The sequence below is a fragment of the Phascolarctos cinereus genome, unplaced genomic scaffold, assembly GCF_003287225.1.
Source record: "Phascolarctos cinereus isolate Bilbo 61053 unplaced genomic scaffold, phaCin_HiC Scaffold_3;HRSCAF=262, whole genome shotgun sequence".
In the NCBI taxonomy this organism is placed as follows: domain Eukaryota; kingdom Metazoa; phylum Chordata; class Mammalia; order Diprotodontia; family Phascolarctidae; genus Phascolarctos; species Phascolarctos cinereus.
Window position 1 is genome coordinate 73400759 of NW_027555736.1, and position 15267 is coordinate 73416025.

General features: G+C 41.1%; 1 protein-coding gene across 3 annotated transcripts in view; it reads right to left on the reverse strand.

The window, feature by feature from the left end:
- Nucleotides 1–14687, reverse strand: part of R3HCC1L (R3H domain and coiled-coil containing 1 like) — a 96307-nt gene extending 81620 nt beyond the window's left edge. Inside the window, exon 1 of one of the 3 annotated variants that reach the window (XR_013485220.1) lies at nucleotides 14583–14683. The gene's annotated coding sequence lies outside the window, so the exon portion shown is untranslated. Of the gene's footprint in view, nucleotides 1–14582 lie in introns of all 3 variants that reach the window. The other 2 variants (XM_020996810.2, XM_020996809.2) reach the window with 2 other exon arrangements.
- Between the last annotated feature and the right edge of the window lie 580 nt (nucleotides 14688–15267).

The window sequence follows — 15267 nt, forward strand, 5'->3', positions numbered from 1 at the left end:
TACTGTCAACGGCACTACTATGCACCTGTTATCATAGGGTACCTAAAAAATTATCTACCTACTCCCTCCTCCCCATAGCCAATCAGTCACCTAGTCCTGATCTCAAATTTCTTAATTCCACAGCCCTTAGATAGGTCTGAGGCCAAGGTGGGAAAAACAGATTTACCGTTAAGCATGGGGGGAGGAGGGCGTGGAAGGGAGAGAAGATAAAAAGAAAGAGCAGGGCATCTCCAACAACCACCACCCAGAAATTAAGATGGTTGTGATGCAGGGCAAGACTGCAAAGCAGACTAAACTGCATTTCTGTGCTCCTCTATTTTATCTGGTTTTCTGCTCTAAGCTTTTGACCATTCTTCTCTCCTCTAGTCTACTTATCCTCTAGTAATTCCTACTTTAACTTGTATCATGCCTACTGCCCACTCTATCCCCTCAACCTTTACAGGGCACTCATCATCCCATTACTGGATTACTAGGACAACCAATCTCTTGTTGCATTTCTCCATCCTGCATGCTGCTGCCAGAGTACTCTTTCTCAAACACTACTTTATCATGGGTCTCCCCTAGAATATACAAAGGCTCTTTATCAAGGATAGAATCAAATCTGAACTCAGCCTAGCATTCAAGGCCCTCCACTAACTGTCCCTCTCTTACTTAGCGCTTCACATTATTATCATAGAAATAATTTCTGATGTCTACCTTTTGGATAGGGTTTCCATTATATCCAAAGCACTTTAACACATTAATTTATCATGGTCACACTTCCTTATCTGTTAAATGAGAGGGCTGGACTAAATGATCTCTAAGGGCCTTTCCAGTTCTCTATCTAAAATCCTCACCATCATTACACATATCTGGACCTCCAGGCCCCTACCTGCAATGCCCTTCTGTCTTTTTTCCAGTTAATTCATAAAGATTACTTTCCTCAAAAATTACTTCAAGACCTACCTCCTCCAAATAATCTTCCCTAATATCACACTCATCACTGCTTTACTTTACAACACATATATAGCACAATGTTGTCTATATGTCTGTGTATCTGTGTATGTGTGTCTGCAGATATATGTATACCAAATATGTAGTCATATGGCATTATCTCTAGCTTGTTTATATTCTCTACTTTTCTATATGACAGTCTGATCTCTCATCCCCTCTCTCTCCCCATGACTATAGGTCACTTGAAGGAAAGGACTATTTTCTATGTTTTCTGTATAGTGTTCTGCAAGCTGTATGCCTTTATCCTTGAAATGATCTAGGAACCTGACCCAATTAAATTCCACAGGTTACTAGGCACTTTCTGGTCATTCACAATGCTGCTGTTAAATAAAAGATGATTGAGGCAAAGAATAAGGTTATGAGGACTGGGGTTAACCAAATGAAGACAAACCACTTAAATACTCTGCAGCAGTAATGAAAATCTGAGAATCACTACCCTGATCTATTTAAAAAATATAAACACATTGCATTCTTCTTGGTATTTACGGGATAGCAACCCAAATTCAGGCTTCAGGTCAAGGATGTAGTAAAAATCTAATTAAAGTCAAAGTGTCCTAGCCTGTACAAATATGGGTAAATACACACAACCCAGAACAAGTTTCAACTTGTTAGAAAAATGGGGCATTGCAGGGGTGGGAAGGGGAAGAGAAACTGCCAATGCCTATGTGAATTGTACAAGTTCAAGCTACTTCCAGTTCCCTGATTCCAGCTTGGGCTTCTTGGACAAACTGCTACATTTAAGTTCACCTTAACGGCAGGCAAAACTTCATCAACAACATTTATTAAGTCTCTACTGTGGTAGCAAGTGACCACAGTAACACAGTAATAGGCCCAAAGATCCAATCTTTGGGGAAAGAACTCCCCCTGATCTATCCACTGCACCACCTAGCTGATAGAAAATTATTATGCTGTAAGAAATGATGAACAGCACAGTTTCAGAGAAACTTCAGAGAGTTTCAGTTTCCAGAGAAACCTGGGAAGATTTGTATGAAATGATGCAAAGAGAAATGAGTAGAATGAGGAGAACGATTTATACAATAACAACAATACTGTAAAGACAAATAACTATGAAAAACATAAGAACTCTGATTAACACAATAACCAATCACAAATCCAGATGATGTGTGATAAAATATTCTATCTCCAGAGAGAAAAGTGATGGACTCAGAATGCAGATGAAGGCATATTTTTTTAACTTGGCTAAAGCAGGAATTTGTTTTGCCTAACTATACTTTTGCAATGGATTTTGTTTTTCTTGCTTTGTTAGTGGGGGGGTGGAAGTAGAAAGGAAGAGAATCCAGACCTGAAAATAAAAGAAAGTTGATTTTGTTTTAAAAAAAGTCAGGGTTACAGAATGGAATTTCAAAATTCTAACTCTTCCAAGTCATGAAATTTCAATTAAAGTGTAAGGTATGACTCTGTCTCTTGGTATATGGATTGGATAAGGAAGTCTCTAGAACTGAGGAGGCTGAAGTTAGGTCATCAGGATGATGGTAAGGATGATAGTGTGATGAGGAAGACTGGGATACAAGTAATTAAAGCGACTGAAAAAGTTGGGAGAATTGCCTAAAAGACTAGAGATGACAGCAATAAGTAAAAAGACTGTGGTAACAAGTAAACCGTACAAACCTCCAAAGAGGAAAAATCATTGTAAGATGATAGTAGAGGAATTGTCTAGAAGTAGTACTGGGAATCAAGAAATATGCCCACCTTTCCTCCTGGCCCTTCCTATGAAAGAAGTGGGAGGTCAGGTTAAGTGTAGAGAGGATTTGAAAGAAATGTGGTATCCTCAAGGGAAAACCAGGTTACATTAAAGTTTGTAGATAAAAGGGATCTTTCCTTTCAAAGTATGTGGATGAAAGGGATGAAGATTATTAATAATCTCTCTATTCCTAAATCTGATTAACTCTTCTCAGTCCTCATCCTTAAGACCTTTCTGTAACCGTCTATATTGATTGTCTGACTGCCCCTACTTCATGCATACTCTCTCTTCCCTTGGCTTTCATGACAGTCCTCTCTCCTGGTTCTCCTCCTACCTAGCAAACTGTTTCTTGACATCTTCCTTTTCTAGGTCATAATCCATGTACCATGCGTATTCCTCAAAGTTCTAACCTAGGCCCTCTTCTTTCTTTTTTCACCCTCTTTCATTGATCTCATCAGCTTCCACTCACTCAATGATCTAAGCAGGTGATTCCCAAATCTATATACCCAGCCCCAATATCTCTTCCTAGTTCCACTTCAACCTCATGCAAAGCCAACTGGACATCTCCAAATGAGTGTCCTACAGGTGTCTCAAGTTAAACATATCCAAAACAGAACTCAGACTTCCCCCTAAACTTTACCCTCCTCTAAAATCCCCTCTTTTGCTTGAGAGCAGCTCTGTTTTTCTAGTCATCCATATCTGTGATCCCAGTCACCCTCAATTCTTCTCTTTCATCCCTCAACTTCCATATCCCCATTAGATGCCAAGTCTAGTCAATTCTATCTCCATAATCCCTCGTATCTGTAACCCTTCTGTCCATTTTCATGGCTACCAACCTAATTCAGGCTCTCCATGACCTTTTGCCTGGACTCCCTAACTGGTATCCCAGCTTTCAGCCTCTCCCCTTTTTACTATTTATCTTCCACATGTCAGAGGTAGGAGTCCAAGCCAGGCTCTCCTCCTAGAAACATGAAGCTATATATCTGTAGCTAATTATTAGCAATTAAGCTGGAAGGGTCCTTAGAGATTATCTAATCCAACCCTTTTATTTTATGCCACTCTGGATTTACCAACCCCTCTCTCTGACCATCTCTGAGAGCTGGCTGTTCATTCTCAGGCTGGGTCAGATAATTTGCCCTAATACTAAAGTAAAATAGTTGTGGATACCATACTACTTTCGATGGATAATAGCTACAATGACAAGATTCATTCATTTAGTACTTACTACAGCAAAGCACCATGCAGAGGTGACCCTCAGGTTACTGGGATTTGATTATTCAAGATCAGTTTTCTTTTGGAGAAATTTTGATTATTCAAGATCAGTTTTCTTTTGTTATCACCTCCAAGTGGGATGTTATAAGAGCAGTGCTAAATTGAGGAGCTGGACAGCTGAAATCAGCAACACTTTCGATATGCAGGGTAGACTCAAACTAGTGACTTAAAAGTGTTAAGAATGAAGAGTTAAGGCAGGTAGGTAGGAGTCTGGAAGAACTGAGTTCAAATGTTGCTGCAGGCACTTACTTAGCTGTGTGACCATGGGCAAGTCACTTAACCTCTTTCAGCCTCAGTTTTATCATCTGTAAAATAGGGATAGTACAGCACCTATCTCACAGGGTTACTGTGTCAGATGAGAACGTGTGGAATGCTTTGCAAACATTAAAGTGCTACATAAATGCCAGTTATTATTTTTAATATTATAGAGTCAAAACCTTCCCTTTGCTGATAGCTCAGAACCAGGAAGCAATAGAGAAATGTGTATGATGTGTGAGCATCAGTAGTTACTATTTAGGAAGGTTATGGAAGCTCTAAGTAGGTAGCACCGTGGATAAAGCACCAAGCCTAGAGTCAAGAAGACCTGAGTGCAAATCCAGATTCAAACACTTAGTAGCTGTATGACTCTGGGCAAATCACTTAGCCACTGTCTACCTCAGTTTCCCCCTCTATAAGATGGAGATAGTAATAGCACCTGCCTCCCAGGGTTGTTGTGAGGAACAAATCACATCATAATTGTAAGGTGCTTAGCACAGTGCCTGAAACATAGTAAACTATATAAATGTTAGCTATTATGACTGTTTGCCTACCTCAATCCATATCTGTGAACCCATATTACTAGATTTTTCCTACAAATGCCATAGTAAATGGAGTTAGCTACTAATAGGGAGTTAGTTACCCAGTGGAAGTGACACTAAACTCTAGTTTTTAGTTTCTTTCTCATCCCTCCTGAAACGTCCTCACCTACCTATAAAAACACTAGTAGATCTATTCCAATTCATGTTTATTTGTGATCTTCCATTTCATCTATAAATGTTCTTAGGATAAAATGGCTACGCCAAGCTTTCCACAGATTTGTTTAACTTCTAGTTTTTGTTGTTATCTTGTAAACCAATACTGCTAGTAATACTGTTAGTAATTACTAGCAATACTGCTGATAATGTTTCAACCAGTGTTACCTGTGGCTGCCGTTCTCTGTACTGGGTAAGAATAACAAATGTTTGATGGCTGAAGGGTGTTTCCACACTCTTCTGGATCCCTCTTTGTGATGACTATTCTGCCCTGATCATATTTTTTTAAACAAAAGGTAATGAGCCAGTACCTTTACTTTCATCCATTCTTCATTTTAGGGAGTCACCATCTTTATTACACACCTTGGTTAGATCATCTATATTTACATGAAATGTCTTCTCATTTTTATTCTTCCAATTTGCTATCAATGTTTGCTATCAATTTGCTCTAGCCTGTTGATGCATATAACTGATTTTGAAATGATTTGTGTAAATAACAACATCCAAGATTATATCTCAGATGGAACCTATCTATTTTTTGTCACTTTTTTTTTTTGATATTCAGTGCTTTCCAACTCTCTTCTTCTTCTTCTTCTTCTTCTTTTTTAGGCAACTGGGGTTAAGTGACTTGCCCAGAGTCACACAGCTAGTAAGTGTCAAGTGTCTGGTCTGAGGCTGAATTTGAACTCAGGGCCTCCTGACTTCAGGGCCAGTGCTGTATTCACTGCGCTACCTATCTGCCACCCAACTCTCTTCCTAAAGAAAGTATTCAGGATATACATGTATGAGACTTAGAAGTAGTATAAAAGTCTTTGTTTTCTTCCATTTCTTAATTCTGACCTACATTAACCAATGTAGTTTTTAGCTACTCTCCTACATTTCCAATGAAGTCACTAAGGAGGATATATGTTGACTCAGAAGATTCTGAATCAAAAAAAAAAAAAAAGAATGGTTTACCCCCTGCAACAGACTGGCATGTAAGTTGCAATTCTCTTTATGAAGGTCTGCCTGCTTATGCTCATCATGAGGACTATAAGGAAATAACCAAATGTCCCGTGAACTGTTTGTTGTTGCCTTTCAATAACATTCCCCATACATTCCTTAGGCAACCTTAATCATCCCCTATGCAGAACACCTGTGAGTCATCATTTCGCTTGGATGCAAGTTCTTTTATTTGTAGCAAGACTATCTCCCCAGTACAGTAAGCTCTTTGAGGGCAAGAACCATTTAGTTTTGAAACTGCTTTGCACATAGATGCTTAGTAAATGTTTGTTAGATTGAATAGAAATAGTAATATATAATTTGGTTCCAACTCACTGATCATTGAGCAAAAATCACTCCTTAAGAACATTAAGAGTAAGTTATTATTAATAATAGTTTAACAACTATGTGACTGTTAATAGCCTCTGCCCCCTTTTCTACCACTTTGACTGGGCAAGGAAGTCAAACATGACCGAGGATCATTTTGTAATTGTATATATTTTTATGGGCCTCTGTGACTTAAACATTCATCAACCAGAGGTCAGCCTTCAGTCAGTCTCTGTGTTACTTAGCTAGGTTGGTCCTTGGCTAGAAGTCACACAGTCTACTACCACCATGCCTCTACCAAAAACATTTCTACCTTGATAGGACCAGTCAGAGCCGTGCTCTAACAATGTAACCTTCAAGAGCACAGGGTCAATGCCATTACTGAGAACGTGCCCCCAAAGTCAAAGACAAAGACCCAATATTTAGCCAAATGTTCATAGCATTCTGAGTGGTAGCAAAGATCTGGAATCCAAAGTGTCTATGGATTGAGTAACGACTGAAAAACTATGGCATATGCCTACAATTTAATATTACTATGCAGTTTTAAAAATGGTAAATAACTACAAATTTAAAGAAACTTGGAAAGATGTATATGAACTGATGCAGAACAAAGTAAGTGGAACAAAGGAAACAATAAATGCAATAACTACAACATAAATGAAAAGATCACTAAGAGGAAACTGAATGATGAGTAAGGAAAAAACCAATCAATATCACTGTAGAAAACCTAATAAAACATACTACTTCCCTTACAGCAGAAGTTTGGGGTCCTACTAGAAGAAAATACTCTGTAAGACTGTCAGATACTGTCTCTATTGGATGTTTTTGCTGTTTCTCTTCGTCAAAAAGTAAAGTTCAATTTGTAAGGGATAGAGGTGGAAAATGACTTTGACATAAAGGCAAAAAGCATCAATCAAACATAATTTTAAAAAAAAGAACTCAGGGTCCCATCCACACAAGGATGAAGCACTGAAGTAGGACTTCTGTGGTAGTGAATTAAGAAATAAGAATATACTCATAGATTAAAAAAAACCACAAGTCAGTAACTTGTTTTTAATCTATTTTTCCATTTAATACATGTTTGCAGGATTTAATAAAATTCTTTAGCTTCATTTCATCTAGACCTGATTTAAGCTCTTCCCTCCCAACATCTGAGTAGATCTTATCTGCTAACTTGTAAGATGTGCTGACATAATTAAACATTAGTTTCTACTTAGAGTCCTCAATAGTCCATTTATACATAATATATATAAAGCAATTTATAAACCTTAAGGTACTATTAAATGTAAGCTACTATTATTATCACACTCATAACCAAATATGTTAATTTGGGTACCAGCACCCACATTGATCACTATTTCTTTTCTTAACTAAACTGATTTTTTCCTACTTTTCACTTCTCCTTTCTTTCCAACTAGTAATCCTCATTGGTGATGAACAGCAATGTGGGCAACAGTGCTGTAAAGTATCCCAAATGGACAGAATGTGATGCACACAAACAGCAAAAACAAAACAAAGGCTTAGATGTTGCCACCCCAAGAATGATGCCAACTGTGTGGTTCTTTAAAAAAAAAAAAGCCCATAATACATAAATCAGCTTGGAGTGGTACACAACTTAAAAATACCAAGCATGAAAAACAAATTTAGTAACCAAAGGAAAGCCATGTTGGATCACATATCAGGAATTTTAGAGCTGAAAGAGGCCTTATTAAAATACTCTGCATAAATATTATTAAAAAATGTTATTTTTACTTTTCTCTTTTATTTTCCATTTGAGGCAGTTTTCAACCAGGTTCCCTCAACTGATAGGGAGTTAGGTGTCATCAGAATGAGGCTGTTCATGCTGGAAGTCATGACAGCATGGACAATGGAAAGAGAGATGGATTTAGATTCATTAAGACCTGGGTTCAAATCCTAGCCCTGCAAACTACTACTTGTATGACACTGGACAAATCAATTCACATTTCTTGAATCCCAGTTTTCTCATCTGAAAAGTGACAAAAGTGGATTAGAATATCTCTAAGGTCCCTTTTAGATCTAAAATTATGATTCTCCACGTTCCCCAACCTGCCCTCGAGTCTCTCTCTTACCTATATGCACCTCAACATTTCCAAGGCTTCCTTCTCACCAATTTTCCACTGCTATTAAGAAGGACAACAGAAATCTTGGCTTGAATTTGAGAATATAAATCTTGTCTACTTTCCTTTTTTCTCTAGCCACAGACTCCTGACACCCCAGGGAAAGGTGACCATAAAACAGTACAACCCTAAGGCAATACTAACACCAAGGAGCTTTGAACTGGTCCAACCATACCCAAGAACAGTTTGGAACTATGCCCAAGGGGCAATAAAACTGTGCATACCCTTTGACCCAGCAATATCACTACCAGGTCTGTATCCCAAAGAAATGAGAGAAAAAGGATAAGGATGTATATGCACAAAAATATTTATAGCAGCTCTTTTTGTGGTGGCAAAGAATTAGAAATTGAAGGGATGGCCATCAACTGGGGAATGGCTGAACAAGTTGTGGTATATGATTGCAATGGAATACAATTGTGCTGTAAGAAATGAGGAAGGGAATGGTTTCAGAATAACCTGGGAAACTTGGATGAACTGATGCAAAGTGAAGTGAGCAGACCGAGGAAAACATTGTTCATAGTAACAGCAATATTCTAACGATTATCAACTGTAAAAGACTCAGATACTCTGATCACTATAACGATCCAGGACAATTCCAAAAGACTAGTGATGAAAAATGCTATCCACCTCCAGATAGAGAATTGATGGTGAAGACAGAAGCATTTTTTCATTTTCTTTATTTTTCTTGCTTTTTTTTGGCAATATGGCTAATGTGAAGATATATTTTAAAGGACTTCACATGTGTAATGTGTATCATTTCTTGCCTTCTCAATGAGTGGAGGAGGGGGTGAAGGGAGGTAGAGAATTTGAAACTGAGAATAAAAACTATATGGAAAAAATACTATCACCAGATCTATTATATTCAGATTTGAAAAAAGATATACCTTGTATTACAGAACTTCACAGTTTTCTCCAAAACTCTGCCTCCAATACTGGTTAAAAAAAGGTAAAGTGATATGGCTACAGGTCTTCTGAGAAGCTTCCACTCATGTACAGCCTCTACTTTTTGGCAGTTTCACAATGCCTGACACTGAAAGCCTGCTGTCTCTAGCACTTCTTGTCAGGTATCACCAGCTCAAGACCAGCCAGGTTTGGAACACAAAAGAAAAAAGTCAGGATGACAATTAATTATTATTAATAACTGAAGAGTGAATGTGAAGAAGGGAAGGTACAGAGGCAGTGCCAGAAGACAGTGAAAAACAGACTTTGTAGGTTAAGAGCAACAGGTGCATGTTTTCTAAGGGATAGGCCTCCCAGGACTCTCCAAATGGAGGTCTGATGCTGCTGCCCTGCTGTGCACACCACGAAACTTCTTTTGTATCTAAGGCTGACAACTGGGATTTCTCTGCCATTCAACAAGCAGTTTAGGGTTACAGAGATTTTCCTGAATCCTGCTAGGCTCATCAACATTGGGCTCTAAATGGCCTGTCTCTCCCCCAGGGATCAGCACAATTCCTACAGGAAGGTTTGGTAGAAGTGGGCATCTCCTTCTTTCTCCCAGAAGACTAGCAAGAGTTTGCAATACATACAGCAATTCAACAACTAGCAAGAATCTCTATAAACTATGGTTTAGGAAGGTGGTTCTCAAACTATGACCATGAGTTGTACTTCAAAGGATTTCTTGTGGTATTTAAGTTGATGACCTGGCAATTTCTGTTCTTTTATTTCCGGCATGAGTTCATTTATTTCTGATATCCATCACTTGTGTCTCATCGAAAGTGCGTCAGAGTTCTTTCCAGTTTACTGAGGACTTGGGGTTGTACTTGTTGGGGTTTTTGGTTTTGTTTTGGCTGTGGTATACAGGTAGCACAAATGATCAGTGGAAGGTTCTGCCCTCAGTGAAATGGTCCATAGACCAAAAAACATTGAGTACCACTAGTTGGAAGGCTCTATTTATTATTATAGCTCCTTGTTCTCCCAATTCAGATGGAAAGGGAATGAGGAAGAACTGAGTGAAGAAAATAGTTCTTCGGGAACTACTGAAACATCATAACACACATTTGTTGTCTATAGCTGGTTAGTTCAGGGTGATAATGAAGTCAAGGTCATAGGTTCAATCCCCCTGTGGGCCAATTAACCTTGCTCTAATCCATATTTCCACTTTCAGAGACTGCACTCCTAACCCCAGCCAGCAAATGTCTACATTGGGCACAGGAAAGAACTAGGTGAAAGAGTATAGATGGATTAGCCAAATACATCACCATTACTAGAAAAACAATTCAAAGTGCAAGTCCTACTGATAGTGAGTCAGTAACAACAGCTACCTAACTAGTTGACATATGGTCATTCAATATTTACTGAGTACCCACTGTATACCTTTAGGTGCTTAAGGTGAGGATGCCCTAACCTTCCAAAGAGGTGAGAATGTCTCAGAAAAGTAAAAAGCATTCACAGAACAAAGATCTAAAAGAAAATCTGAGTAACATCCACTACAGCACACAAAGCAGATGTGGATAGAAATAACGCTCTATTCCTTAGCCTTCATATGCAAGCACATTATGGGAAAAAATAGCACACTATTCCTGATTCATCCTGTGAGCAAAAATGCAGCTGGCAAGACAGAGATGTATTGATGGGAAATCAAAGTGGATATGAAGGAAACCTTTTCCAAACACCTGATTCTGTATGTATCAGAGCACAGTTAGGAGTATAAATATATAATTAGACTCCCCCCCCCCCAAGACCTTCCTTTACCCCATCCAGTTGATGGAAACCCTAACAGTTCGAAATGGAAGCCTAGTTTCTCCTCTTTGTTCATTAAATCATCCTCTTCCACTTGACATTCCTATTTGGCCTCACCTATCAACCACTCTGGTTGATAACTCCACTGGTCAAAATTGGGGAAGGCGGGAGGGGAAGGATGACAGGAGAGTACACCCTCTTACACCTTCTTCTATCTCAATCTACCAGACTGTGCCTTCAGGTATTATATCTCAATGTCAGATATTTTTTTCAAACCAAGAATTCTTTACTTGTATGAAAGTCAATAGGCAAGTTATAAAAAAAAATAGTTGTGATGCTGCTTCAAGTTATAATGTGCACTGTTACTACAAGTCATGAAAGTACCTACAGAACGTTCAATTTCCAGGAACTAGATAGAAAGCAGCATTCCACATCTTTGTAAAGGCTACATCCCACCCCCATGGTCACACTGGTTTGATCATGGTCAAGGTCACACCTCATCTAGCACTTAGTAAGTTAACTTCAAGAGCTGCTCTGCCTCAAAACTTATTACTCTATTTATTCCTAACTGTAGGATAGAAATTCTTCATAGAGCAAAACAGACATCTTGATCCTTCCCTGAGCCAGCATGATATATAGTAAATACAGTGGAGGACTAGGAGTTAGGAAAACCCAGGTCATAAGACAGCCTTAGACATTCTTTACTTAGTATTTGAGCCTGGGCAAGTCACTTAACCTCTCTGAGCCTCAGTTTCCTAATCTGGAAAATGAAAATAACAGAACCTACTTCATAGGACTGTTGCTATCAAATGAAATATTATAAAGCACTACAAAAATCTTACACGCTCTATAAAGGTGTGTGATGATCATTTCTTAAATTAAATGCAAAGCTATAGCCTTATTTAGTTGACGACCCCAAAGTGATTAAAGACATTCAGTTAAGAGTATTGTCACACTTCCTATCAGTAAATGTTATTAGCATTTCCAAGTAGAAATAGGAAACTAAATCTAAACAAAATTATTTCTGTGGAGCTTTTCTGCTCTACCTATAAGGTTGTACTCTCTAACTATATTTTAAGTGTTTTCCATTCAGTGGCTTCAAGAATGGTCACAGCTTTACTAACATTATCCATTAATATTCCTAACAATCACTAGAAGGGAATAGCTGGGGGGAAAAAATCCAAAAACTGTCCTTTATTGATAAGATACAAAGATGTGACCTGCCCAGTCCTGTAGTGAGCCAGTTAGAAACTAGATTGGAACTATGGTTATTTATGTTCCGTGCTTTAAGTATGAGACTTACAGGGACACAAATCACAGACAGGATGGGTGACAATAACCCTGATAGCTGAGCTGCAGGGAACAGATTATGGAATGGTGACTTAGTATAATCATTACTACCCACAAAAACAGAATTTCCTGAGAACCTACTTTGTGCTCAGTACAGAGGCAAACTGGGAGGGGACAGTTAATCAAGGTAGGACTTCCTTATGTATGTAAAACAACTTCAGAAGAATACAAGACAGATAACAGGGTACTAAGTAATATCCTGCAGGTACCTATATAAGGAATTCAAAGTAGGGAATGACTCCTGCAAGGCTTCAAAGAAGAGGGAGAACTGGATCTAAACCTTTAAGGACAGAATTTGGCTGGGTAAAATGAAAAGGTGAGTGGGAAGGCATTCAAGGATGGAGGTAAAAAGGAGACAAAGGATGAAGGGAAAAATTAGCAGGGCCAGTGGGAGACAGCCAGGAGGTCCCAGCAGGATAAGAAAAGAAAGCTCAGAGGGTGGGCTGCACGTGCAATAACATGGTAGGTTCTAGAGCTTACCAACTATAGTGATAAAATTGGGATTTTAGAAAGAGAAATCTGGTGGTCCTGAACAAAATGGAATGGGGGAAGGGAACTGGAAGACTAGAGAGTAGGTATAAAAATAATCAGATGTAAATCTTCTTTGGGAGCTAACTAGAAGCAGGTTGGTGGCACAGTGGATAAGTAGGTCCTGGAGTCACCAAAACCTGAATTCAAATCCGGCCTCAGATGCTCTGCCTTGCCTCAGTTTCTTCATTTGTAAAATGGGAGTAACAATAACACCTACCTCCAAGAGTACCAAATGAAAAAATACTTATACAATGCCTAGCACATAGTGATGGGGTGTAGCCCAAGGGGAGGTCTTCCCTGCTTGCCCCAAAGGGAATCTGATTCCTATTTGTCTGCAGGCCCCAGCCCCTTATCTCCCTTTGAGAGCCCTAGCCGCACCTTTTTGATCTCATCATCTATTCCCATTGTCTATTCAATCTCTCAGACCTTCCAATCAGAATTCTCACCCACACCTTTTCCCAGACCCTGGTCTGGGCACCCAAAGTCACTTTAGTATATAAGATCTACCCAGGCCCTCAATCGGGGCTGAGAATCTATGCCCAAAAGGTTGAGACTTTCTCATGCCCGCCCGTCCTTACCGGCGTCACCTGGCTCATGTGTTCTATCACTAATGAACTTTTCCTCTAGCTGAAGATTTAAGTTGAATTCTTTCAAGCAGGGTCCGGTACTGCGATCTTGAGGTTCCTGCAGCACCCCAAAACCTCTAGATCTCTTCAGTACTAGGCACTTAATAAATAGTTGTCCTCTCCCCGCTCTCCTTCCCTAATCATTGCCATCTGGGTGGCACGGAGGTCACACTACAGGAGTCAAACTTCGATTCTAGCCCCAAGTACTGCCAATTGTCACTTCCTTGCTCTGGGCCTCAGTTTCCCAAACTGTAAAATAAAGGCGAGGGGTGGGGGTAGGGACGAAGATGGGGAGGTCGTTCTAGCCCCAACGCTCTTTGGCCCCTCGAGAACGGAAGGATCACCCTACGGCTGCTGCTCATGGGAACGCAGCGGGAGGGAAACGCAGCCGGGATGGGGGAGGGGGGATCGGCGGAGGAGGTAGGAGAAGGCAGCGCAGATGTGATGGAAGGCGGGAGGCGGGGCGGGGAGTGCGCGGAAGGAGGAGGATGGGTGGGGTCAGGGGGAGGGGCTGCCCGTCCCCAAGGCACGAGGCCCCCAGACACAGAGAAGACAACCCAAGCCGGAATGTCCCTTCAGGGGCGCCGTCCGGATGGACAAAGGCGGCACTCAGCCGGGTAGGCCGCCGGGTGGGAGGGAGAAGGGAAGGGGCACGGCGCCTCCGTAACGCGACACCCTAGGGGGGTGGAGAGAGGAGCGGCGGGCGCCGCCCTCTTCCCTTCCTCCTTCCCGCCCTCTCCCGTAACCTCCGCCCGGGGCCTCCCCCCCCACGGCATCACGTGAGGCGGAAAGGGCTCCTCAGCCTCTGTGGAAGGGCGTTGGGAAGCCTGGTCCCCGGCCTCAGGGGGAAAACAGAGCCTCGGCCACTGGCGGGAAGGGACGGGACGCGACGAGACGGAACAGAGGGAGGAAAGTCCCCCTCCCCCGAGGGGGGGTGAGAAAGTGGGGTAGAGGGGGGCAGGGCATTTACCCGGTGGCGCCAGCCATCTTCGCCGCTTCCGTAGGCTTCTCCGCCGGCGCGCGCTTCCGCTAGCGCCGCTGTCGCGCGCGCCGGACTCAGGCCCCGGCCCTGTCCCCGCCCCCTCAGCTCCGCAAGGCCTGCTGGGAATTGTAGTCCTTGCTGAGAAGGCAGCGGAAAAGCGGTCTCTGACTACGGGAAGGCCAGAAACTCACCCTGAAATCCCATCTTTTGCAAGGAGCCCCAAAGCTGGTGCCCTCTCTTTGCTGTTTATCTCTCATTTGTGCTCTGCATGTCTTGTTTGTACGTAGTCTTTTGCATGTTGTCTCCCCCCATTTGAGGTCCTTGAGAACAGGGACTATGTTGTGCTTTTCTTTGTATTGCCTGCGCTTAGCGAGGAGCTAGGCACATAATAGGCACTTAATAAATGTTTCTTGATTGACTCTAACTCTGGAGCAAGCCCTAACTGGGTTGTGAGAGCCCATGTTCTGTGTGGTCATTTACACACCAATAATCCCCAAACGCTTCCAATCCACGCTTGATTTATGGTTGCGTTAATTAACTAAAGAAATTGTTAATAATGCAGGTTACACTTAAAAGTGCAAGTGCATACGTCCCCTCCCCCATTCCATCCCCAGTCGGGCTATTTACCAGCACGACCCTGTATTGCTCTGTAAACAGTACTATAAGCAGAAAC